Source organism: Chrysemys picta, chromosome 14 (genome assembly GCF_011386835.1).
Source record: "Chrysemys picta bellii isolate R12L10 chromosome 14, ASM1138683v2, whole genome shotgun sequence".
Classification (NCBI taxonomy): domain Eukaryota; kingdom Metazoa; phylum Chordata; order Testudines; family Emydidae; genus Chrysemys; species Chrysemys picta.
The window spans coordinates 14993792-15021452 of NC_088804.1; the positions used below are offsets into that span (position 1 = coordinate 14993792).

The following is a 27661-nucleotide window of genomic DNA, read 5'->3' on the forward strand; positions in this document are numbered from 1 at the left end:
CCCGCGGCGGCTCTGTTCCTCCCCGGACTCTTCGGCTCTGTTTAAGAGCCGAGCTGCCCGAGCGCTATGGGCTTCAGGCAGTCCCCTTGCCTCCGGACCCCAGCCGCCGGCTGGGCACTTCTCCTCCCGGGCTCCGGCGGTGCAGGGTCCGGAGGCATGGGGGCTGCCCGAAGCCGGTAGCGCTTGGGCAGCCCTTTCCGCGTAGCTGGGAGTGGGAGGGAGGAGGGGGCGGAGGTAGGGAGGAGTTGGGGCGGGAAGGGGCGGAGTTGGGGTGGGGCTGGTGGTGGGGAAATGGGCGGGGCCAGGGCCCGTGGAGGGTCCTCTTTTTTTATTTGCTAAATATGGTAACCCTATGCGACATCCGCTTGCATTTTCCTACAACCAGAGCCTGCATCCTGGGGCTTTGCACTATTTTTCAGGATGAGGATTCATAGAGCTTTGAGATCCTTCAGGATGAAAGCAGCCACAAAAATGTGCATCATCTGAATTAGTTTTGTGCGATTATTGTGATTTATCTAACTAGACTGCTCTATTTGCTACTGCATCAGAATTAATCTGAACCAATATTCTTCACGTCAGAAACATTCTCATCTGGTGGGTGTATGTACAGTGAATGCTCTATAAAGGAAGACATTTCATTAAGTATGACAACGGGCAATTTGACTAACTTCCAAAATGGTGTGCATGCATATATGTATTAGAAATCCATGAAAATATCAGCTATAACAGTATTCTTAGAAGACAAACAGCCAGCATGTCACTTTATTTTTAATTCCCCACCACCCTCTGATGCTGCAAACTGTTTTAAATAGAAACATCTTGAGCTGGTTTACATTAGTCCCCAGCAGGCACATTTGTAAAGATAAAAAGAACAAGGATGTTTTCCCTTCCTCCATATTGTGGTAGTTATTTGGGGAGTGGGGCAGGGGGGGAGGGAGAAGAGATTGGAGAGGGGATGGAATGTTTAGCTCAGCACTAAAGCCTGATTTTGTAGAAAAGAGAACAAGAACAGTCAAGTAAAATAACTATGTTCCTACACTTAGGCTTAAATTTCCATGCCAAGTTGTCTTTTAAACTTCTGCTTCTCAAAGTTTTCCTTCTCCTAATCCTACTTGCTAAAAAAATTGTTTTGTTTTTTCATCCTACAGCTTCTGGCAGCAAGTGGTATGTAAACATTCAGTAGCTCATCTGAACCCTATTTTATAAACTGAAATTGTTTTGTTCTAAGTGTTTGACTTACTTTAACTAAATCTGAGGATTTACCTACTGAAGCTCGAGCAGTTCCCTTTCAACTCTGAATGAGTGAAGAATTATGAGACTGGAGTTATTCAATGAGAGCTATCTGTCCTGGCACTTAATCAAAGGGATTAGGATTTGGAAAGAAAAGCCTACAGGTGATCCTCCAGGAAGCATACCAAGCAGTTATCAAAAACATACAAGTTCAAAGCAGCTCAATTTTCATATGTTACAAGTATTTGGATGAAGCCCCAGGCTTGTTTCTAGGTAAAGAACTGTGTTAAAGCTGTTTGTACTTGCATACTTAATAGACAAGGGAATGAAATAGCATGTGGTGAAGCAGTACTAGGTCCATCTAACCCTGATGTAACACAATAAATCAATCTTGTTCTGTTGGTGAAACATGATCTGATATTGTGTCCAGGTTTCACAGGCTCTTTCCTGACTTTGGCAGCTCTAACAGATACTCATTTACCTCATCAACAAAGAGAGCTGTCATAACACAAATGCAAAGATGTTACATGCTACATAAGCATTTTAATAACTGTGATTAATCGGGTAGCTGGGTTCTTTCCCCCCTTGCCCTCCCACACCACCCTGAAGCATGTCTAACAGCTTTATTTATACCACAAAAGTTTTTTAAAAATGCCCAAAATGTGTTAAAATGTAAAGGGTGTGGCTTAACTGATCAAAAGCCACGAAAATCCAAGTTAAGGCTGAAACCTTAACCCACCTCAATGCACCAGAGTGACTTTATTTACTACAAGTGTTGCAATACCTAAGCACAAAAGGACAAGTTGTGGACAATATGCACTATGTTCCATTCTGTTGCCAAGAGCGGAAGGGAGCAATTGAGCAGTAACTGGAAAAATTATGTTGAAATGGGAAACAGTTTAGAAGGCAAAGTAGGTAAGAATTATGCTTGCCATCACCATGTAGCTAACAGTAGCTTTATCTCCCAACTCTGTGCAAGCCATTCTGTGGGCAGGGGTAGGAAGTAGCCACTGTATACAGCATGCTCCTACCTAAAGCCAGTGTAAATCATATGGCCAGTTGCAATGTAACTTAATACTGAGTTATCCTTAATATAATTTGCCAACCTATTCTGTGACTACCATCGGAGAGGTCACAGAGAACTAACACACACTGATAAGCAGTGGTAGCCCAGAAACTGAGTCATGTTTCCAGTGCAAGCATGTGGCTTTGTGCTACACACACATGATTAAGACCCAAACATTTTAAAAATACATAGCCACCAATCTTAGTCTAACACAAGAGCTAGAGGCCAATCGGTCTGCCTCTGCCTGCATGAGGGGAGCATGCCATGGATCTCCGCAAATGGAAAAGCACTGGATCATTCAAGGTGTGTGTTTCCCCCGCCCCCACCCCGGCACACATTTCTATGCAGAAAGGTCAGGCTACAACCCAGTGTCTCAGCTTTCAATCCCTTCCTTACATTATTTTAATAAACTTTTCTGTATTTCATTCTCTCTGCATTATAATGTTGATTATTTAAAAAAAAAAAAGATAAAAGAAAAATGTCTCATCGGATTACATGGGAATTGCTTCAATAGGTCTTAATGGCTCTCAAGGAGTCACTGTATTATAAACTCCTGAAATACAAACTTTGTATAACAGGGCTACCAGGCACCACTGTAATGAGAAACAATCCCATAAAACTGACCTTTTGTGGTCTCCTTTTGCCCTTACATTAAGTGGAGAGTTTAAACAATCTTCAGGGGCAAACCTTGTAGTCCTCACTCAGGCAAAACTCCCACTGAAGGGCAGCAAGATTTGGCCCTAAACTATTTAATAACGAAATAATGGGGGAAAACTCACATTTAGATTCTGCCCCTGCAGCTCCATGAGATGGGCACAACCATGTGCCTGTATGCAGCCTCACTTACTTACACATGCAGCTGCAGGATTGGCGCCTTACATATGCACAAGAAAGAAATACAAGAAAAAGCTTCCTTTAAAATTATTCTCTGAATAGGCAGAGAGTTGAATACTGACATGTACAGAAACAATAGCAAGTTATTAAAGTATTCACTTGTTCCATGTAGAAGAAATTATGTGAGTATACATTCAAAATAAATGAAATAAACAAATAAATCAGAGTTGCCTTATCTTACTAATGCAGGTTTCAGAGTATTATTTACCAGTATGAAGTGCAGTGTAATATATTATTGAATAAACATCTTAACTGTTAGCATTTTTAGGTCATTGTTAGTTTGTTCAAACAGATAAACTGGATATTCCAGAGACAGATAAAGGGACCTGTCCTATAAGATACCCAGCGTCTTCAGTGAGCTGCCGAGTGACCATAGCCCCATTGTGCTTGGCATTGTATCCACACATAGTAAGACACAGTCCTAAAGAGCTTACAATCTAAATAGAAAAGTCAGATGAAGGATGGAAGAAATGAAATATTATCCTGGTTGTACAGATGAAGAACTGATTCACACAGAGATTTAGTGATTCCCCAAGGTCACAGAGGAAGTCTGTGGCAGAGCGGGGAACTGAACACAGAGCTTCTGTGTCCCTGTTCATGACATCAAATGCAAGAACATCCTTCCTCATTTCCTTTAAAGTTAGTTGAGGGCAGTCAGTACCTTGTAACATCAGGACAATAGACAGAAAAATTTCCATTTTCAGTAATTTAACTACTAACAGCCAAATATTATTGTTATTTACACTGGTATAAATCCAGGGGGATTCTATAGACTTCAGTGGAATTCCAGAGAACAGTATTTAGCTCATAAAGAGAAGGGTTATTAAGGATGATGAATTTTGTAATTAATCATAACTAACTTCAATGGAGTGCCTCTGGATTTACACTAGTGTAACTGAGAGCAACTAACTGTGCAACTAAATGATACACCAATCCTCTTATTTTAGCTTTTCACTTTGTCTCCCCCCGAAATATAGAGTGTTGTTACCATCACAACATACATTTTGTGTATACTAATTTTGTGTTTTAAAAAAAAAAAAAGATGTATCGCATGATTGGTACAATTTTGTTTTCGTATCTTTTTGCCAAAAAGAAAATATGGCTTTAATAGAAGTATACATCTGCGTGGTATTACATGCATGTAAAACAGATGCAAGCTAATTACATTTTCATTTAAATTGCTAAATAGCTACTTAAGTAAAAAGCTAAAATAACATACAAACAACAGTTACTATAATAACAAGTGTACTTAGAATTAAATGAAAAGGATCAAAGCTATGGCATACAAAATTTGAGCTGGTCTTTGAAAAAGATACAGTGACATTACAACGCTGTATTGATTTACTCAGTAATTTAATGTCTCTACAGCTCAGCCAGAAGACACATCTCAGTTTAGCAAAGACACATGGAGGAAAATCCATAAAGTTTATATGAAGACTTTGGGTTTCATGAAGATTAGATACACTGTAGTAGAGATTATGTAGCAAAATCCCAAATTGGAAATTAGAATAGCAATGCAATACAGTCAGCTTGATTCTAGTTTTAGGTAGGCCTCTCTGAGCTAGACTCAGGACTCAAGTCCTAAGAGTGAAATCAGAGCATAGGGTTTTTTTATTTTTATCAGAGGAGTCCAGCCTTTAAAAGAGTACCATATTCATTTCCATCTTTCACTATGCAAATACTGTATGTCCAGTAAAACTAAATTTTATGGGTCTAATCCAAAACCCACTGAGCTCAATGGAAAGATTCCCTATTGACTTCATTGGGCTTGGTCTCATTCTCTTAGTTTGAAAGAAAAAACCCTCTAACAAACATCGAGATTAAATTTAACACACAGGGCTAAGATATCAAAGGCTGGACATGGTCACAAACACACGCACACATCCATGACATGCCAAAACCTTGCATTTGGATGCACAGACTGGGTAACTGCACATGCAGTTGGGAATCTGAGAGCACAATGACAAGTTGGTCCGTGCAGATTCAAGGTTTTGCGATCACAAAAATACATGATTCTTTTCTATGGGAAATGGAGACATTTGGTGAAATCTTGCACTAATTTTTTTTAAATTTCACGAATGTCACTTTAACATTTGTTACAATTAGGGCTGTCAACTAATCACAGTTAACTCACATGATTGACTCAAAAAAATAAATCATGATTAAAAAAATTAATAGCGATTAATTGCAGTTTTAATCGCACTGTTAAACAATAGAATACCAATTGAAATTTATTAAATATTTTGGATATTTTTCTACACTTTCATATATATTGTATTCTGTGTTGTAATTGAAATCAAAGTGTATATTATTTTTATTCCAAATATTTGCACTGTAAAAATGATAAACAAAATAAATAATATTTTTCAATTCACCTCATACAAATACTGTAGTGCAATCTCTTTGTTGTAAAAGTGCAACTTACAAATGTAGATTTTTTTTTGTGACATAACTGCACTAAAAAAAAAAAAAAATGTAAAACTACAAGTCCACTCAGTCCTATTTCTTGTTCAACCAATCGCTAAGACAAACTTTTGTAGCCGGCATTGCAAGGTATTTACACGCCAGATATGCTAAACATTCATATTCCTCTTCATGCTTCGGCCATCATTCCAAAGGATATGTTTCCATGCTGATGACGCTCATTAAAAAAAATAATGCATTAATTTAATTTTTGACTAAACTCTTTCATTGTATGTCCCCTGCTATGTTTTACTGGCATTCTGCCATATATTTCATGTTACGGCAATCTCGGGTGATGATGCAGCACTTGTTGTTCATTTTAAGAACACTTTCACTGCACATCTGACAAAATGCAAAGAAGGTACCAATGTGAGATTTCTAAACATAGCTACAGCACTCAACCCAAGGTTTAAGAATCTGAAGTACCTTCCATCTGAGAGGAATGAGGTATGGAGCATGCTTTTAGAAGTTTTAAAAGAGCAACACTCCGATGCGGAAACTACAGAACCTGAACCACCAAAAAAGAAAACCAACCTTCTGCTGGTGACATCTGACTCTGATCATGAAAATGAGCATGCGTTGGTCTGCACTGCTTTGGATTGCTATCGAGCAGAACTCATCATCAGCATGGACGCATGTCCCCTGGAATGGTGGTTGAAGTATGAAGGGACATATGAATCTTTAGCACATCTGGCACATAAATATCTTGTGATGCCAGCTACAACAGTGCCATGAGAACGCCTGTTCTCACTTTCAGGTGACACTGTAAACAAGAAGCAGGAAGCATTATCTCCTGCAATTGTAAACAAACTTGTTTGTCTGAGCAATTGGCTGAACAAGAAATAGGACTGAGTGGACTTGCAGGCTCTAAAATTGTAAATTGTTTTATTTTTGAATGCAGGTTTTTTTTTGTACATAATTCTACATTTGTAAGTTCAACTTTCATGGTAAAGAGATTGCACTACAGTACTTGTATAAGGTGAATTGAAAAAAATACTATTTCTTTTGGGGGGGGTTTCAGTGCAAATACTTGTAATCAAAAATAAATATAAAATGAGCACTGTACACTTTGTATTCTGTGTTGTAATTTAAATCAATATATTTGAAAATGTAGAAAACATTCAAAATATTTAAATAAATGGTATCCTATTATTTTTTAATCGTGCGATTAATCACTATTAATTTTTTTAATCGCTTGACAGCCCTAGTTACAATATAGCTTTAAGAAAAGAGTAACAGTAATCTTCAATCTGCTGTGAATCCTCCTGCTTACTTTGCCCAAACACTTTTCAAGAACTGTTTGTTTGCTCACTCTTCTCTGGTATTTGTCTTTTGTTTGGTTTTCTTTTTAAGTCACTGGCTGCTCTTATTGGAGGTGGAGAGAAGATGCTGAAATCTATAACCAGTATTATGAAGCAACAGATTTTGAATCTAAAGCCTAGCTTAACTATACATTCTCCATTACTGATCTCTAAATTAACTTTATGCTTGTTAGTTAATTACATTATTCATAAAATGTTGGAGGGGATTCATACAGGCATGAGTTGGATGAAAGTTTTGATTAGATAAGATAGTCAGTTCTTCTGCTTCAAGACTAATGGATACTGAAAAGAAAGTTTTTATTTGGACTATGATACATCTGACCACGAAAAAGATTATTTGTCAACTTCTTAGCAAAAATAAACTGAATAGGATAATTGATCTCATTGTAGATAATAAAGTATCTACAAGAATAAGAGTATACATTTTTAATTTTCTGTCATTAAAATTGAAGATACAAAAGAATTCTTTACTAGGAAAGACTATATAAGTACACACAGGGCCACACAATTTCTTGATCTCTTTGGTATTCATACCCTTCAAAAATGAAAAGGGTAAAAATTTCTATCTTTTAGATAAGACAAGACAAGACAGGCACTTGCGATCATTAAAAATCCCATAGAATTTTCTGAAAAAGAATCAGATTCTTATCCCACCATCTTAGCCAAGTTTCTATTCCGGTAATTAGAGTTTGCCTACCTAAATTCCCACAGGAGGTTCAATGGATAGTCTTGGAGTATTTTTATTTCCCATCCTAAACAGTTGTGTAGGGAGGCTGTGTGCTATTAAGCATTTGCTAGGTTTCTCCCAAGAGGTGACTACATTTTTGCTTTGGGAATTATGTGGGGTGTTCCTAAAGCACTTCAGGATGAAAGGCACTCTGGGTAAATAACTGGCTCAGTTGAAGTCAATGGCAAAATTCCCATTGTACCTTGCGAGTGCAATATTATTTCATATCTGAATAGAAATGCATTGTGTGTAGCAGCACACAAATGAGCGCACAAGCATCCCGCCTCATTTAGAATTGCCATCTCCAGTGCCAACACTGCACCAAACTTTTTGTTGTTCCAGTTCATTGTAATCAAGGTTTGAGAGACTAACTGAAAGAGTGTGCTGTGTAGGTGTGTGCAATGGACAATGTGCAGGAAAGATACCGCCATGTGCATGTGTGGGCGTGTGGTGAACCCCTTCATACCTGTAGAAATGCTTTACTTTGTCGCCCATGTTTCTGTTTCATTGGTAAGTTTTCTTCATGACTCTTTACAACATTTTGCTGAGCTGGTCAGAATGGCTTTGTAAGAACTTGTGAAAGCTTATGATTTTGTAGCAATTATTTTTATACTACAAAAGGGTTATAACAGTTATTGAATAATTGTTCAGAATAATGCTGAAGCAAACATTCAGATTCAACTGCCACCTCTAATACCTAGAGGCCATTCGTTAGCGGTATTAGTTCACTAACTAAACTTCACACTCTTTGGAAACACATCAACGAAAGAGTGGACACACCATATTTACTCCACTCAAAAAGGAAGGAAGAAAGAAAGGACAATGGAATCAACTATTTACTTATGCCTCTTCCATCCAGAATCCCAGATTGGGGGAGTGGTCAGGGGCAAAGGTAGCAGATGTTCAACAAAAAAGAAACTAAAAATACCAAACAAAAGGTCAGAGTAACAATATTCCTGCTTTGCCTGAGGACTTAACCTCTCAAGAGGTGATTATGCAATCAGTGATTAAACCATATTTTACATAGCTGGAGCTTGGGGTTGTCTTTTTTTTCTCTAAGTTCTCTTATCATGAACTTCTAGTGTTTGCCCCTAAAACATTTAGGTTTCTTGTACATACATACATACATACATACACACACACACACACACACACACACACAGCAAAAAGTTATTATATATTTATAAATATTTTTAAAAGCAATCCCACCCCTCCTTTGTAAAAAGCTCACTTTTCAATGGAATCACTTTGCTGACACTACAGCAATGCATCAGAATGACAGCTACAAGTCTCTAGGTTTCAGTTTGGGAGACTCCTCCCTGATAAGCTGCACCCCTTGTTCTTTTCTTATGTTTCTTGGGATTTTACTCTTGAACACCACCACAGTAAATTCTAAGAAATGGCAGAGTTGAACATGCGGTTTATCTATCACCAGTACTGACAGCAACAAGAGGATCTGAGTGAAGAACTGAAGCTACAGAAGTTGTTCAACCCTTCTGTTGCCACGCACACATATAATGTTTAAACTGGAAACCTTGTGGCTGCTAACTGATACGGATCAATCCTCCGAGATTCTAAGCAATCTCAGCTCCCACTTAAGTCAACAGCAATGGAGGATGCTCAATACCTCGTTGCAGTCAGAATAAGGCCCACAATGAACAGGATATTATTTGCAAACAAATGGAGAAAAAAATCCTTTTATGGACTCCATTGTCTATATTCTTTTTTGGTACATTATTGCAGTTTAGCCCTTTGTTGCTTTTACCTAACACCAGTCTAGAAACCACTCAAAGAGCTAACGTAGCTAGACAATTTTTACATGGGTGCACAAAGTACATCTAGATTCTTGCCTAAAAAAACCAAACATGTGTCAAGATTAATGGCCGTGCAACCAAAACCAGATTTTACCGTTAGGGCACAGGCCTGCTTTGGGGGTTGTGAGGAACTCCAGGATGCATTACAAAACAGCTAGGCACAACGACTCTCTGAGTTTGCGGTGCACAAAGAGAAGCAGCCCATTGCACTACTCATTACAAAGGAGCATAATACAGCACCTCCACTATCTAGTGTGTGTATATGTGCTAGAGGACTGCAAGGTAATGGCTCTGAATCTTCCCAGCTCCCTTTTTAGCCTGATTAGAGCACACAGCGGTTCTAGCTGATGGTAGTCAGAAGAGTGCAGGGACTGCAAATGTCCCTGGCTCCTGTGAACAGCACTTGGTTCCTCTGTCCCCTTTGCACATCCCTGCTAAGACCAGACACAATATGATCCCCCAAGTGTTTTGTTAAATATTTTGGTGGTAAAAAGACAATGACCAACTGGAGAAAAGGTGCATTTGCCTTAAGATGAGCAAAGCCGTAGCAATGCTTTCATTGAGGAAATTATCTTCATTAAAAGTAACATGATTTAACTTGTCAGTCAGATGCTATTCTGGTGGTCTCCTCTGTGCGGTCCGGATAGAATAAATCAACTTTTTAACAAATTACATCTTCCCCAATACAGCAAAGTCTTGTTACACTATTTATAGAAATCTTGTGATCTTTAGAAACAAAAAGGAGCTCTGTATGTTTCTTTTCAACTGGCAACAGTAACACAGTAGTTACTTTATCATGAAAGGCTCAGTGTTTGTAGTGATATACATTAAAAAACCAACACTTCTAAAAGATGAACAAGTCTCTGACCCTGTTTTGAAGGACCAACGCACTCTGGTGTTTGCATTTTAAAATATTTATTTCCTTCATAAAATATCTATGTGTAGATCTCAGTCCCTCTGGAGTAAATATTCTTATTTTCAAGTTAGTAGAAATCCTGAAGTAACATGATGCTGCAATGCAAAAGTACATTTTACATTTTCCATACTTGAAACTGTTCTGTCTTCTTACCAGTTTCTAATGTCAGAATCAGATGCACAAAACAGAGTGCACATGTGTATGTGTAAAAAATTGTACTGCCTTTCCTTATATTAATCTCTAGTCCATTCCATTCTAATTTTTCTCAATCTGGAATATTATTACAGGAAAAAGACACTTATTTAGTGAAGAAGTCATTTCATTTTTCATCCATATTTGCTCCCTTTTCAGATGAGGGTGTCCTTGCCTCACAAAATGGATCCTATCACCACTGAAGGCAGAGGCTCTGGATATAAGCCTGCTAGTCAAAGATTTGTGGAGTGCCATCATAGTGTGGTTGCTATTTTTCCTAGATTATCTGCCAAACATCTAGGATCAATCCAACCTGGCAGGGTAAATCACTAGCTACCAAGAAAAACACCCCAGCTCCTGACATAAGTTGTCTTCCATAAGACAGGTCCTATCTCCAACTTCAAGGACAAGGCTAGTCTTCCTCAAGAAACCTGTTAGTGGTAACTGGCCAGCAGATTCCAGTATCAAGCCCCTTTGACCATATCCCCTCTGGGCTACTAACTTTACTCATCCCTTCCCTTCTCCTCTCTCCTTCTCAACCTTTTGCTTGCTATAGCAAGCTCCTCTTAAAGCAGAAGCATGCCCTGGTCTCTCCCATACTTGGAAAACCCCTCTGAAACTCCAACTTCCTCTTTAACTACTGCTCCAACTCCCTTCACCTTTCTGCTCATTGAACATCCACAAATGTTGCTTCGAGCGCCTCCCTTCAAATTCCTTTTTGGATCCTCTCAATCTGGCTTCTGCCTTCTCCACTGTCCCGAAATTGCCTTCACTGAAGTTTCTAATCTTATTTCCCTAGCCAAATCCCAGGTCTATATTCCATTCCCATCCTCGGCCACCTCTCTTTCAACACTGTTGATCGCACATTCATTACATCTTAAATCCCTTGGCTTTCATGGCTCTAAAACCACATCAGTGATCACTCTTTCAACGTTTGCTTGTTTCAGAGGGTCCTCCTCCTCCCATGACCGACAGGGATCTCTCCTTAGTCCATTCTTCTTCTCTGTTGACATCTTTTCTCAAAGTGATCCTATCTATTCACACAGCTTTAACTACTAACTTTATGCCAACAATTTACAGCTCTTTTTCTCCACTCCTGACCCCAGATCTCAACTCTCCCTCCCCCCACGACATCACTTCTTGGATGTCTTGCCATCAATGTAACCTTAATATGACCAAAACTGCACTCTCTTCCCTGGGCCCCCTCCAATTCTTCCCTTCTCTGTCACTGTACAATGGGCTTGGTGACTCGGAAGACTACCCCCAAGGTACATGACCAAGTTTCCATTAATAGAGTGTATCCTCTACCAACATATATGGGATTATATATATATGCAGTTAGTAGCGGCCAGAATGTTTCTAAAGAAACAGAGAGGAATGCATTTGCTATTTTTCCATTTTATACTATTTTATGGTGCATAATGGAGCTAGAGATATTCCACCTCCAGTTCCCCTTGCCTCCACTAATATTCTATATAATTGTAGTGGGTTCATATAATTTAGTATTATCTTCATGGTTTGATTAGGTAGTATGGTTAACTTGATAGTAATTTGCTGCTTAAAAAGATACCCCATATTATGTCCTCATAGTTGAGGTGTAGTAAAATCAATATACTTTGAATGTATAAAACCGTGACTACATCCAACAAGATAATATCCTGAACAAAGAGCCAGAGCCCTGTGCCAGAAAAAATGTAGAAGGAACAGAAAACTCCATGAGCTGAAAGTCATTGAGTTTCCTTCAGACAGGAGAATGTGGAAATGTGGTTTGCTTCTAAAAAAAGGCAAGGACCTTACCTTCCCGTAACCTGAAGATGCCCTGAGAACAGCAGAGACATCCTCTGGATCTTGGGACAGCAGACACAGGTGTACTGTCCAAACACTGTCCTCTAGAACAGGGATTCTCAACTTTTTTCTTTTTGAGGATACCCAACATGCTATAAAAACTCCACGGGCCACCTGTGTCACAATCACTGTTTTTCTGCATATAAAAGCCAGGACTGGCATTAGGGGGTAGTAAGCAGGGCAATTGCCTGGGGCCTCACACCACAGGGGCCCTCTGTGAAGCTACAATGCTCAGGCTTTGGCTTCAGCCCCAGGTGACAGGGCTCTCCCACCTCATTTGCACCCCTTTATTTCTCCTCCAACTGTGCAGGTGAAGGAGTCGATGGAGACACCAAACTCATGATGTATCTGCTGTGGGCTTCTGCAGCCTCTGAGAATGGAGGGACATATCTTAGGATTGTTGCTTTCCCTACTTTGCATGTTTCTATCATACATGCACCCACTTGAGTTCCCCTCCATTTGTGATCAAGCACAATGTTTTTTAAAGCAACTTTACCAATTACGCATGACACATGCACATTTTTAAATTTTATTTGGGTCTTTCCATGTAAATCTGCTGAAACCAACCTCCCCATGTAACAGGCTAAAAGCAATTTGATTTTAGTAACTGGCAGTTAGAAAGAGTCCAGCACTTTCAAATAAATAATATGGAGAGAACAGAAGACATAAAATGGAAAGAATGGCACAGAGAACTCCTTCTGGGACCCTTAAAGTTTTATGAGAATAGCCCCAGCAAAAGATCTCTGAACATGTAAATGTCAATTAATTGAAGCAATTGAATCTATCTGTATAAATTTGTTATGCTTAACAATTAAAATCTGTTTAAATGTTAATGATCTAAATTTTAAAGTGTGCCCCCCATTAACTGCAAAGAAACCTTCTGCAGTTTAATCAATATTAACAGGGGGGAAACACTAAGGTAACATGGCCAGTGTTAAACATATGATACGAAATGCTACTGGAGAGTAGGAATTCTTGGGGAAGTTTTCTATAAACAGTTACATATGACTCCACATTCTGTTATGCATATTGTGTGATTTTAAGAAGAAAGGAACTGACATTTCTGCATGCAACTTGGGAAGATTATTTCATCACAAAGGATTGGTGAAGTATATACTAACCAACAACTGTATATTAGAAGTCTAACTTGCAACTCTAAGAAGCTGTAGAATGACATTTAAAATAATCCATTTATCACTATCTCTTGTACACAAAATGTCAGTGACAACCTCGTAGCATTCAGAATTGCTAGGTAGTGATTGTCTTTGAAAATGAACCTGCAGTGTAATATCAGTTGAGGGTTGCTATATCCTTCAGCTGTGTTTTATTTGTGAGTTACTCATATTTTTGCATAATTCTTAATATGGTCATTTAAAACAACAAGCCTCATCTGTCAACATACACCTTTTTATTTGCTGAAAGATGAATTCTCTGCATGTTCATTTGTGTTCTACCCAAGAAATTAATTTGCTGGTTATTCACTCTCATACTTAGGCAAATGGTTTTTACACTGTCTTTTAACTTACATTTTTTGTCTAACTACAATTTTTATTTTTTATGAGCTCTCTTAACAACAGGGACCATATCCTGGCTCGTGTCCCTCCTGAGCTTGGTGCAGCTTGAAAGAGAAGGGAAAAAGGTAGCTATGAACCCATCTTTATGCTACTCCTGAACATGAGGCTGATCTCAGAGCTGTTCTACTTTTGTGCCCAAGTGGTACTTATAGGAAATGGGGGTCACCAAGGGCATAAAGACAGAGTTAAAGGAAGAGTGGCACAGGTGGCACTGTGTCACCTTTACATCACTAGATCACTCCACCATGCAAAGGAAATCCTCACTTGGCCAGATCCCTGGATTTATGGCTACCCTGTCCTACTAGAGAATCCTTTAGGATCTGGCCCAGTCTTTAACTTTGACTGAACCACAGCTACAAGTAACCATTTCGTATCATACCCCTGGAGTAATTTCTCAATCTACTTGAAATTTCAGAGAACACTGTTCACACTTACTGCAATCAATTTGGATAGAGCAAACAAAAAACACCTAAGAATGTAATAGACTTGCAGATTTTCTCACTTTAAAAAAGCAAACTAAATCACTAAAAGGAATCTCCATTAATTAGAAGGAATAACACGCTGACCTGAGGCTGTGGTAGCCGTGAATTGGGTTTCTGCACAAGAGACATAGCTTTGTGAGCTATCGTGAGTCTATCAGCTCCAAGGGATTGAAATAAGATGCCTGTCACTATGCTTATATGATGCTTGTATCCTGAATACTGTGAGAGAATTCTGTGTACTCTCTTTCCATGGACCATAAACATGATATTCAGAAGGGATGTGCCAGCCTCCTGCATACTGGAATTAAGATCCCAGTTTATTGTTTCCAAGTGTTTTCCATACCTGACACTATTCTCAGACATCTGTGGAGTTCCTCTGACATCAGAATCTGGCCTAGCAATCAGAATATATATGTTAGTTTTCCTTCATGGCACATGGATGAACTCTGATATGGTTCACCTTCCATATTTTGTTTTCATACCACACAAGATTAAGAGAGGAAAGAAGATGTATGAAGATGACAAGCATCTAATAACAGATTAAAATAATAATTATAATTAAATTGTTTATGATGGTACCCACAACTTTCTAGGGACTTTCTGGAGGCACACAGAGAATGCCCACTGCCTGAGTGAACAGTTTATAAGCTACAAGTCAGCCACGCAAGAGAAGGATGCAACATAAAAAATGAAAATCCTGAGACATCCTGACAGAAAACAGCATAAAAACCAGTGGTATTTAAAGGTGATTGAATTACTAAGTGTGACCATGGGCCAGAGGTACCACCACAATCACAAAGGCACACTCCCTGCTAATGAGAAATCCTCATTTACAAGATTCTACTAAAACCCCTACGGACACATGAACAAGAACAGGAATACAATTCTTTATTGCCTGGCTCATGTAAATGTGCTGTTATAGAACGTGTAGTTTGTGTTTGGAATTGGACTTCTCAAATAAGTATAACCTTGAGATGCTCACTAAATGGAAGGAGTGTTGGGGGTATAATGGACATTATAGGGTTAGATGAAAAGGTGCAGCATTGCTCAAGAATAAGTGCATGCTTGGAGGAGGTAGTTAGGAAGGTGGAGGTAGAGAAAATTGTATTACAAAGGGTTGAAACCTGCAGTCCTTTCTTAGGCAACACTCCCAAATGGGGATTTGCCTCAAATAAATTAACTACTGTACATCAAAAACCTATATCCTCTGTTCTACCATCAGTGCCTGAAATGAACACCATCTAATCTGGACTAATATATATGCCTGTTTGGGTTACTAAACTCTCCAAGTGTACCAAAGATCTTGAATGAATAAGAAATCACATTTAGGTTAGGCAATACTTAAGGGCATGTACAGAACCCAGAAATTATTAAGGCTGGAAAGAATCTTTATTCTACATAAAGGACAAATGCTGTCCTTTAATTAACAACATTTATCTCTGGGACAAGAACATCAGGTATATAATATAGGAGATTCTTTTAATATAAAGGACAGATGGCAACTTCACCCCTGGGACTGACTTAGACTGACCCAGAAAAAAAAACCCACCATAATTTTAAAAAGCTTTGAGAATCCCCCAAGGATTGCTAGTCTGGTTACAAGGAAGTCTGACTACCCAATTTGCAAAGCAAACGATACAACATTTCAATAATGTTTAGAAGTCTTCAAGACTAAAATGCACAAAATTAGTTTAAACAATATGCTCCCTTATCTCCATTGTAAGACTGATTGTCGTTTCGTACACAACATTATTTTATTAACATAATTTCTGATGGTGTAACATTTAAGTGCAACACGGCAGGTACTACAGCAGGGTAAGGATATAGTTTACTTGTTATGTTTTGTTTTTAAATGTGCTGCAATAGTTTTACAACTACCAAAGCTCAAGTGAAATGTATAACCTTTAAATGAACATTTCTACCTATCCGAATGCATACATATATGTCTGTGTGTTGGATTCCAAGTGCACATTTTATACTTCTCTAACTAGGTGTTAATATCATAAACAGTGGATCAACACTTCTTGTCTGAGTGTTAATATCTGTTAATGTCCTGCTGAGTAAAACAACGATAAAGCCAGCAGCAAACAGTATTCTAGACTCTTTATTTCTATAGTTAGCCCTTCTAGCTTTCTGCCACAATTTAGTAAAAGCAGCTCATTAACAGAATTATCAGGAAAGGCTCATTAATTCATAACTATTATTCATTTTAATGTTAATTTTCTTATGAAAAGAGACTTGAAATGTAATGTGAATCCAAAGGAATTTGATACTGCTTAAAAAAAAACTGGGACAGTTTCTGATTTCAGTTTCCTCATAAATCTGGGATAATGCTGAAGTCAATGTTATTACTCTGGATTTATACTTGTGGAAAGATGATCAGAATCTGGTCTACTGACCTATGTACATCTCTGAAACTATTGCTTTAGATCACAAATGACACTTTTTTTTATCTCTTTGAGTTTTCTTTACATTATACTGATGCATTGTACAAGTTGGAAAATAATGTTTTATAATGCTTTCTTAAACTTGCTTCCGTAGAAAATGAAATATTTTAAACAGGATTTTTTTCCCTCCTGCAATTCAGTCTAAAGTTTCAGAACAGCAGTATTTTGTATTGTGTGAAGTGAACTTTAAATAATTAAGCCACTCAACTCCATCCCTAAATAAAAAAAATATATAGAACAAGCATAACTATCAATACAGGATTTGCCCCCTCTAAATTAATCCAATTATTCAAATGTCAGTTATAACTGTCAGAGAGTGGCTCCTTGGGCTTGACCAAACTGTTAAAAATTAAAACTGTTTTACTTCGTTTAGTCTCTCTGCCTCTTTAATGTAAAATCCATGGTCTTGACAAAAAGTTGTGGGATTTGACACCCAATGCAACACAACCCTATTTCTGTCATACATGCATAATTCACTTTGGAAATTTGCACTTGCTTTAAAATATTACTAAAATATACATGTAACATATGCTAATTTAGCCGCATTGGCTTGTACGCTCCAGTCACTAGGTTATATGTAAACTTTGCCAAGTGCATATACTGTACATAAAGGGATTATAAATGAAAGGAAAGATCACTGTCCCTAGCTTTCACTCTCCAGCCTTGGCCAAACTGACAGACCCAAATCCCAGCAACATCTAACATGCCCTTCCTGTGGAGAAGACAGCCTGTTCTCAGAGTCTTAATTACATCCCAGCTGACTGCCCAGTGTTGCCAAAATCAGGCAACAAACGATGCACCTTCACTCGCAATATGGTCTGCTAAACAGACTCCCAGTCACACAGAAAGAAACTTTCACAACAAGGAGAAATAAAGGGACAAGCAGGAGAGCGAGGGAGAGGGCAAGCAGCAATCACAAAGATGAAAAAAATCTCTTCCCAGACTCCTTGGGGAACAGCAAGCAGCAGAATGTAACAAACAAGGCTATCCCTTGCTCACAACAAATTCACAGCCCAAGGTGCCTCACGCCAAGGACTGCTGTTCTCCAAGATGGGCCACAGTAACTAAGACTCAATAGATTAATGATTGTTAAGGAAGGCTAACCAACCCCACACTGCTCAGGCCATTATAATTACAGAAGAACAGCATGCCGCATTCTGCAATTGCAAATGGTATCATATGTTTTCCTGGCTGGTTTGCAGGAGGAGCTTTATTTGCACAGACATGAGATACAAGAGCTTTAGATTTAAAGTAAAACAAAACAGAACTTCGAATATGAAAACTACTAGCAACATAGGTGGTTTTCTGGATAACAATAGCATGAAAAGTACATTTAGCTATGATTCAGCCTTGTAGGCCTCGTAAGATCAAAGCCTTACTTAAAGAGATTCCTCTCCTCTGCTCGCCACTTGATGCAGATGGTTATACTTATTAATATATTTAAAATGTAGAACAAATTATGCTTCTCCAGTTATAACAAACCACATTAATAGAAGTGATATGAAGGACATTAATTTAAGATAATGGGACTTTTTTTTTAGGATCCGTGAAATGAAATGTCACTCTTAATAAGATATTGTCCTTGAATGCTAAAGGGATGCAGAAATTAATTATTACTAATTCAGAGAACTGGTGTTACTGTTGAAATTACGTTAAATCAGCAAACTCTATAAGAGCCGAGAGAATTATGTCAAAAGAAGGACTTGTAATTCTTTTATTGTTATAAACTCATCCTATACAAGTTGTCATACATAAATATACTAAAATCCTTCTCAACCATTCTTGTTAGAAATCACGTTAATAATTACTTAGGCCACAATGATTCTTATAATAGGGTAACTAATAAACATTTTAAAAAATTACCAAAGTACACATTTACTTGACACAAATACATATTATTTTAAACTAGTACCCATTCTAAAATATGTATTCGCCAGATGGACCATAGCAATATGATGTCAGCTACATGCTACCTGTACTAATATATATATATTCCCACAATTTAAAGAATACTCTTTTAAAGAAAGCATGCTATTCTTTCCATTTAATCTTTAAAAATTTACATAATGGACCAATTCTACTCCCTTGGGAATCAACAGTATTTTAATGGGAGCAGGACCAAACCAGTCTCTTCTAAATAGTTCTAACTCTCAACATATAGCACCGCAAAACTCGCTGGTGATTCATTTATTTAGCTTCCTTGCTGTCTTTTGGCTAAACCTTTGCTTCAAGAGCCCTTCTTTGCAAACATTCTTTTATTTGCACCAGGAAATATTTAGGCTGAATTCATTTTTTGATAATTATGCTGTTAAACATTTTGAGACAGACTGTGGCTGCCTCTACAAAGATGGACAAGAGAGGAGCGGGGCATAAGAAGCTTCCCAACCTTAGGTATGCCTTTCATTTTCAGGGACTGACCATAATCTCAGTCCCTGACATCTCTTCAGTGCACTAGATACCCTGAAAAAAACAGGGAGGAAACAAGATCATAGCTCTTCCTCCTTTCCCCCCGGCCTCCCACTGACCAGCAGAGTTGGCTAGCCACACAGGGAGACTGTGTGGGATCTAGCAGCAGCCATACTCCCCTGTGTGCCTGAGAGCTTCACTGAGCAATGGTTCCTGTTGCCCTCACTGGGGAATGTGACTTGGCAGCACCCCCAGAGTGTAGCTGTTGCTAAAAGCACAATTTTTACGTGCCCCTAGAAAACAAAGGGAAGCCCTTCTGTGTGCTCTTCTCACATTGCGGGCAACATACAGTCATTTAGACCTATGTCTACACTAGGGATAGCTATACTGGCAAACCCTGCTAGTACAGCTTATATGGGCAAAAGTTTTTACTGGTATAGTTTATTTAATACCAATTCCCCAAACAATATAAGCTATACAATCAAAAATACTTTTTTTGCCAGTATAATGCTGTCTACACTGGGACTTCAGTTGGCATAATTATGTTGGTTAAGGGTATGGGTTTTTCATATGCCGGCAAAGCTTTTGAGTGTCGACCAAAAGGTACAAAGGGCAGAATACATTGCAATGCACAAGTCAGCACTTACTCAGCATAATGTGAATTTAAGGAACTAAAACTGACGTGTGAATCCAAATGCAAAGCTGGATGCCCTAACTTTACATATCCAATTTTGAAAATTGAGCCCTATATATATATTTTTTTTTTCAAAATTGTGGAGATTTAAGATACCGGATATAATACCCCCTATGTTCTTTTGCTGAAAGCTTTTTGTTTTTTTAAATCAGGATATCTAATATTCTGAAAACTGTTAAATTCTCTCACTACCCCAGATTGGTTTCAAATTTTCCATGGCAAATAGCAAAGACAACCTTCAACTGTTTTAGGACTGGACATGATTTTAGCAGGTCAGAAAAGTCCCCCTGGGAACAACTTGCTATTGAGGCATGGAACTGTGCATCATCCATCAGTCCACTAATCACATTGTTAACTCCTGCCCATGTCAGGCTTATGAAGCAGTGTGGGGTTCATTTCTCCAGGTGCCATGCAATGTTCGTTTTTCTGCAAGGTCTCATAATGGCAGCTAGAGATGCAGGCACAGAGTGCATTTTTGACTGGATTTCTCAGCTTGTAAAATCAGTCTGGGATTGGCACCCACAATAGGTAGAAATGGTTTGCTCAGACACATGGAATAAGGATCTTGTTGCTGGAACTAAGGGGAAAGATTCAGTTATCCAAACACAAAGGTGTAGGTATCAAAGTCTAATAACTCTTTGGGAGAAACAGTGTGGTAAGAACTTTATAACAACATAGGCATCTATGTGAGGAAATAAATATTCATCAATAAATATTTGATTTAGTTGGGGATTGGTCCTGCTTTGAGCAGGGGGTTGGACTAGATGACCTCCTGAGGTCCCTTCCAACACTGATATTCTATGATTCTATGATTTATGACTGGCAAACAGGTGCTTTTTCTATTCTGTACTTAGACATTATTGTTTCTTTGTTTCAGTCTATTACTTACCTTTGAATGTCTGATTCATTAGTTTTTGTGCCTATGGATATTTAGATGACAATTTACTTAGACCTGTAAATGAATATATCTCTTTATTCTTCCCATACCGGGTGATTGCTGCCATTAATCTCCAAGGGTTCAAGCCTGCAAACATTTACTCCAGTGAGTAATTTTACTCAAGTAAAGTAGGCCAGTTGAAGTTCTGGCTGCTTTGTCTTCCTTTTGTGGAGTAAAATTCTTAGGGGGCAATACTGATTTTGTATCAGTTAGATGGAAAAAACGCAGGCATCACTTTTCTGCATAAATTACACGAGTATGAGGCTACATCCCATAAAATTTACTACACGGTTGATGCCTCATGTATCTAGCATAGTAGCAAAACACATCTCTGATGCAGCCCCATGTACCAGGTACATCACCAACATTCCACTGAAATATCATCGCTTCAGCAAACACAACACTACTCCTGGGGGAATTTTGTGCCCCTGCTGAGGCGCAGAATTCATACCTTCTGCAGATTTCTCGTCTCCCCCACAGAAAAATGGGGGAGCAAAAAATCTGTGGGGACAAATGCCCCTTCCACGGCAGCCCAGGCATGTCTGCTGGGAGCAGCCAACAGCAGAGGGCAAATCACCGCTGGGGGGCGAGGGGGGAGAGAATGGGCGTGCATGCATGGAGAGATGTTAAGGGGGTGGGGCTGGGCCCGTGCCTGCATGCGAACAAGTGAGAGAGACTCACTCTGTCCCTCTCGCTCGCTTGCTATTGCTGCATCCCGGGCTTGGAGGCGTCGGGATGTGTGAACATCCCTGAGACAGAGCAGAAATGTAACAACTAAGCAGGCAGGCTACTATTGTTCTCATTGTTAGGCAATTAAGGCTCCTTTACCTTGCCAGAGTGGTGTAAAGGAGCCTTATTGAAGTGGTTGCTGGAGTCCCACTTGCTGGTCACCTCGAAGGCCTTACCCTGGTCCGTTTTTTTCTTCAGTGTGTCCACGTAGAGCGCGTGGACGGCGGCCTTGACAGAAACGGACTCCTCAGCTAGAAGATCTATGTGCTTTCTCGCTTTTTTTCCTGTGCCAGAGAGGCACAACGGGGTTAGATTACAGCTTCGGATCTAGTTTACTTATCCATTTAAAAAAAATGCAGGACAATGATTAGCAAAACTGTATGACTTTCATTTGTGAACAGAACACCAAACAGCAAAATAAAAGTAATGTAATTTAATGAAAATCCAGGATTATAACTGGAATGCAAGGTATTGGGTACCAAGTATTTGTAACTTAACTTTCATGTGTTTAGGAAATGCTGAACAGTTATTGTGATTTTTTTTTCTGTATGGTAGTTTAAATAAATTACTAAAGTAAGTGAAACCGGTCTGATTATATTGCATTATTTTGACAAATAAAATATGCAGAATTTTGCATTTTTTGGCGCAGAATTCCCCCAGGGGTAACAGCACACAAGATGCAGTGAAGACCAGCAGTTAATAGGACTCGTGAATCATAAATAGGAAGCGAAGAGTTAAGAGACCAATCACTTTGTAACAGGGTTGCAGATTCATGGACCCTCCATGGGGATGCAGGACTCCTTTCTTGAACCTTGCCTAGAGATGCAGAGCTACTGAGTTAGTCAGAAGTTAGAACAGATATATTCAATCTGAACTAAAGTAAGAGTATCAAAGGAGTTGCAAGCTCTTGCGGAGGCAGAGGGAACTAAAGATGGGGATGAACTACAGGAATAGCTACATTTGGGGAGAAAGCTTAGACTGATACTTTTTTTTGTTTTTAGGACTTAAAATTGAGGACAAATCTAAATTTGGACTTCACTTGATGTGTGTAACCTCTTATCAAAGACATGGTTGAAACTCTACCTACTTACACACTTCTACTGGTAAATGACAAATTATTTTTAATACACATTTTAAATGTAAAGGTCTTGCATTGAAAATAGATCAGCATTGTAATTGCAATATTTTCTTTAAAAGTTATTTCATGTTCAATTGCTTTTGTGATATTGATTTTTAAAGTAGTACAACAAGCAGTGTTTTGTTTAAGGTAAAGTCACATTTTTCTTGAATAGAAAAATAGGACTATAAAAATAAAGCTCCCGCTATTTCCAAAAGAAGCTGCATGAGAACTTTGTCAGTTGCAGTGTTTCCAAGGAAAAAATAGCACTTTATCTGCTATTGGTTTGCAGATTGCAACAATTCACTTTCAGTAGATTTATGTGCAAAAGGCCTAACACATAAAGAATATTTTTCCATGTACTGTTGTGCTCACTGGAAATAGCATGAACAGTGTTGACAAAGACATATACAGGTGAGCCAAATGGGACTATCAGCTAAGACTTAGAATGGAGGAAGAGTGACTACATTAGGAGCAGAGACGGGAAGGAAGTAAATGGGTTTCTAATACAACAAGGCTTGTTTTACTTTATACCTGTACACAGATGTGCTACCAGCCATGCACAGAAGATGGAAGTCAACAGCTGGTGATGACCAATTGCCCCTTATGTCCAAATGATATGAAATGTGGCATCTTTAAGAATGCTATTTGCCATTTTCTATTGTATTCAATGTACACAGAACTGGTCTTGGTATCAATATTTCCAAACAACAGAGTATCATCAGTGTTCTTTTCATACAAAACTATCTCTTGCTCAATAGAACCTACACACTTGACCTTGATCTGGAGGGATGCTTTAACAATAACGTCAGCTTATGCATCAGAATATTGCATCTTCAATGCTTAATGCTTGTTTCCTCTTAAACAGAAAGAAATGGGAAATCTGAGAAGTGCCGCACCCCAATTGTGATAAAAGTTTGACAGCCCAATAGCCCCAACGGGTTGAAGTTATTACCAGCACAGGGATCTGCCTCAGCATGAAACAGCTTGACACTTGGGTACAAGTACTGAATATCACACTAGAATTTCAACCTTTCCTTGCTGGGTTGAGGGCCCCATGATATAGGGCCCCCCTGTGGCTGCAGCTTTGGCTATGGTGCAGGGGGAGCATATGGTATATTCTGTTAAGGATGCTGACCTAGGAAATGTTAATGCTCAGCGCCTTGAAGCTACTATGGAACTTGCAGGATCAAATCCAAAGCAAAAATGTAAAAATAAGGCTAGACCCCAAGGGTCAAACAGTCTGAGCTACAATGAATATAAACCAAGAATACACACAATTGTTTTGTCTAGGGAGGACTCAACTTTTAATCAAGACAGATGGAAAGATCCCATTAAAGGAAATGCATATTCCCAAACTACCTCCCAATCTTTATTATGGAGAAGTCTCCTGACATACAGTAACTCAGCTTCCTTCATCTGAATCACTTTTGGTACAAGTTATACATAGAGTACTATGTAAAGGTTAGTTACTGTATGTTAACAGTCTCAAGTTTTACTTGCAGAGGTTTTTCTTACTTGCTTCCTTCTACTGTCCCAATAAAATCATGCCAAGTGAAATGAAACAAGTGGCCTTTCAACTAGACTTACCCTAAGGTCACAAAATTCAACACAAATGCCTAGAGGCTCATACCTTTGTGTATCATAAATTACATTTTTTTACGTGATTGCCTAATATGATAGTATGATAATATACCGAGCAAAAGGCCATAAAGCTTATGCTTGCCTCTTGCAGCATGGTATGGACGACTGATGAGAGCTAGATATTTCATGGACATTCATGAGTTCCAGCCTGACACATTATAGAGACAGATCTAAGCTATAACATTCAGATTTGCATCTGAATCTCCCCAAGGTATGGGCCGTGGGAGGAAGCTTTAGGCTTTGTTGTCTGGTTCAGACTCCTCTCTACAAAGAAATAAACAAAAAAGCTATGTGAGTCTAGGTGTAATACTACTTGGCACCTGCACTTTCACTCTTCAAAGCACTATATAAATATTAAGGGACAAACCCTTCAGCCCAAATAACAGCCATGGATGGCCCTGAACACTGCAGTGCTAATGAAGTTCCCCTGTGCTGTGGGACACTGGATGCCACACTGGACGGGTCCACCATTCTCTGCTTTATATCAAGCAGAGGTGTGCGGCGATTGCTCCATGTTAGCATGGAGGCAGATCTTGTGCTGGAGAGGAACACAGCAAATGAACCCATGAGTTCATGGCTTCTCTGGCTAACTCCCTGGGACAATGGAGACCAGTAGCTTCAGGAGTGACTGTAGCTGTGAGGCTTCATTAGAAGCAATGGAGATGAGGGTTTCCTTACCCCATGGAGTAATCCTGTGCATAGCCCATTTATTATTTTATCAAAAGCAATGCACAGGGCTAAATCTTATTCCCTAGCTAGTTAAGGTTATCTTACCTAGTTATGTTATCATGCAAACAGGCCAAGCTGGAAGCCTCTTGTCAATCTGTCTTGTTCAAAGAGCTGCAAGAAAAGACTCAGGAGGGATTGCCTCACTTTTTTAGAGAGGGAGGAAGTTAAGGGAAGCATTTGAGAGGTGGAGTGGTAGTAATCTTTAGAGGCTCTAAGAGACCTCCCCTCCCAGCAATAAGAATCACCCTGAATTCACTGAACAAAAAACACAAACCAAATTAGGAGATGGAAAAAATTGCAAGTCATTTTTAATGTTTGCCCCTTCAAACAGAACTGAATTCCACTGTATAAATCCAACCCTCTTTTAATTTTATCATTGATGGCATGTAATTCTTTTGATGTGCTATTTAAGAATGTATTAAATTTGCATTCAAAATATTTGTTTTAAATAAATAAAACTACAAAGGCAACATTTATCTTTATTACTAGCAGCATTGAGATTTAAAAATGGCATTCCTGTTAGATGAAGGAAATACATCATCCTACTACCGTATTTGGTTAGTACAATCCTTGATCCTGGATCTGAGCATACACGGAGTGTGCTTTTCAAGAATGCACAAGATGAATGCTGTATTCACCCAGCACCCATAAATCAACTTGAAGAATTTAATACCTGTTGCAATTTTCTCCAATTTATTATATGAAATAATAACATGAGAAGTAATTACAATAAAGAAAAAAGTTCAGGTGCTACAGCATTAGTTCAACATCTAGGATCAAGTGTCAGTGAGATTAACAAATTTCATTCATTTTATCTCCAGTCCTGGAGACACGCTGCTACTAGCTTTAATAGTCAGGAATGTCTGTTAGTTAAATGACTTTGTAAAGGCAGTCAAGTGAGGGCAGACAGCGACAGTTTAATTAGGCAGCTTGCTATAACTCTATCTGGGAGCTGTAGGCACAGGACTAGGAACAAGTGTAAAACTGCACTCAATAGTGAGTAGCAACAACAACAAAAAAAGAAGACACTTTTGATGGCAGGGTCTCTCATTTACTCTGGCGTCAGGTTGGCTACAGGTGAACGGGAGCAATGTAACCGCTGCAGCAGAAGAAAGGTGAGGTTAAGAGAGCAATCATTTATCTTGTATTGATTTCTGGACACTGTGTCCTAGATACATTCCAAGATAGAATGACAGCTTTCTGCTTTGTGTCTGTAAGAGAAGAAAATGACTAGTACCAGGACCCTTTGTTTTCCTATCATATTTCCTTTTAGAAACATACCACACTTAGATTTTTTCAGACAGGGAAATCCAAACAAGTTTATCACAGAAAAGGAGGGTTAGGGGGTGGTTAATCAGCCATTTGTCTTTGCTGCTCTGTAACTTTGAGTCAAGGGGTCAAAACCAAGCACAATTGGACCATTTGGTTTTATCTCAGGTAACCCCACATCTCTGGTAATTAAACCCATTCCATTCGGTCAGAGTTCCTGTCAGTCATATTCAATGTCTGTCATTACTGAGAAATGTTTCATGACATATTACACTGACAGAACCACCACTGCAAGACTGGCAAGATTCCCCCGGCACCAGAGGTAGAAGACAATGGAAGCTTCTTTCAGATCAGTGATGTTTAACGTTTTATGTGCTGACATTGTGACTGTAACCGCAATACAATGAAAGCCTAGTAAATGAAAGATTAAAACAAAACCATTCTTTATCTACTTCAGAGACTACCAGGCAATATCCAAAATAAAAAGCTGGCAGCTCCAAGGCCATTTGTACAAAAACACTATGTCTTTACAAAAAGGTACACACACACGCACACGCTCTCTCTCTCTTAAAAGGTGTCAATATGCGAGATTCATTTTATTTCTGGCAAGATGGGCCATGCCTTTTTCATTCGTTTGTTAATCACAGCAATCAAATTCTCTTCTTTCTTTCACAGTTTATAAGCCTATAAACTACAAAGAGCAAGTGGGCAGCAGAATTTGTGTGTTTAAAGAGAATAATCTTACCATATGTAAAAGACAAAGTCTAACACCTTAGCTTTTGAAATAACTGTTGCCTGTGCTGTACTCCCTATACAGGAGAGAGACCATGTTTCTGAGAACATAAGAACGGCCATACTGGGTCAGACCAAAGGTCCATCTAGCCAAGTATCCTGTCTTCTGACAGTGGCCAATGCCAGGTGCTTCAGAAGGAATGAACAGAACAGGTCATCGTCAAGTGATCCATTCCCTGTCGCCCATTCCCAGCTTCTAGCAAACAGAGGCTAGGGACACCATCCCTGTCCATGCTGGCTAATAGCCATTGATAGACATATCCTCCATGAACTGATCTAGTTCTTTTTTTTAACCTTTTATAGTCTTGGCCTTCACAACATCCTCTGGCAAGGAGTTCTACAGGTTGACTGTCTGTTGTGTGAAGAAATACT

The 27661-nt window shown here is 38.9% G+C and overlaps 1 protein-coding gene across 12 annotated transcripts in view; it reads right to left on the reverse strand.

Moving 5' to 3' along the window:
• The window catches only part of FTO (FTO alpha-ketoglutarate dependent dioxygenase), a 332418-nt gene that overhangs the window by 115436 nt on the left and 189321 nt on the right, over positions 1-27661 (reverse strand). Inside the window, exon 10 of one of the 12 annotated variants that reach the window (XM_065567029.1) lies at positions 7552-26327. The exons of the other annotated variants lie outside the window; for them this stretch is intronic. The gene's annotated coding sequence lies outside the window, so the exon portion shown is untranslated. Of the gene's footprint in view, positions 1-7551; positions 26328-27661 lie in introns of those variants that run through there. 12 annotated transcript variants of the gene reach the window in all.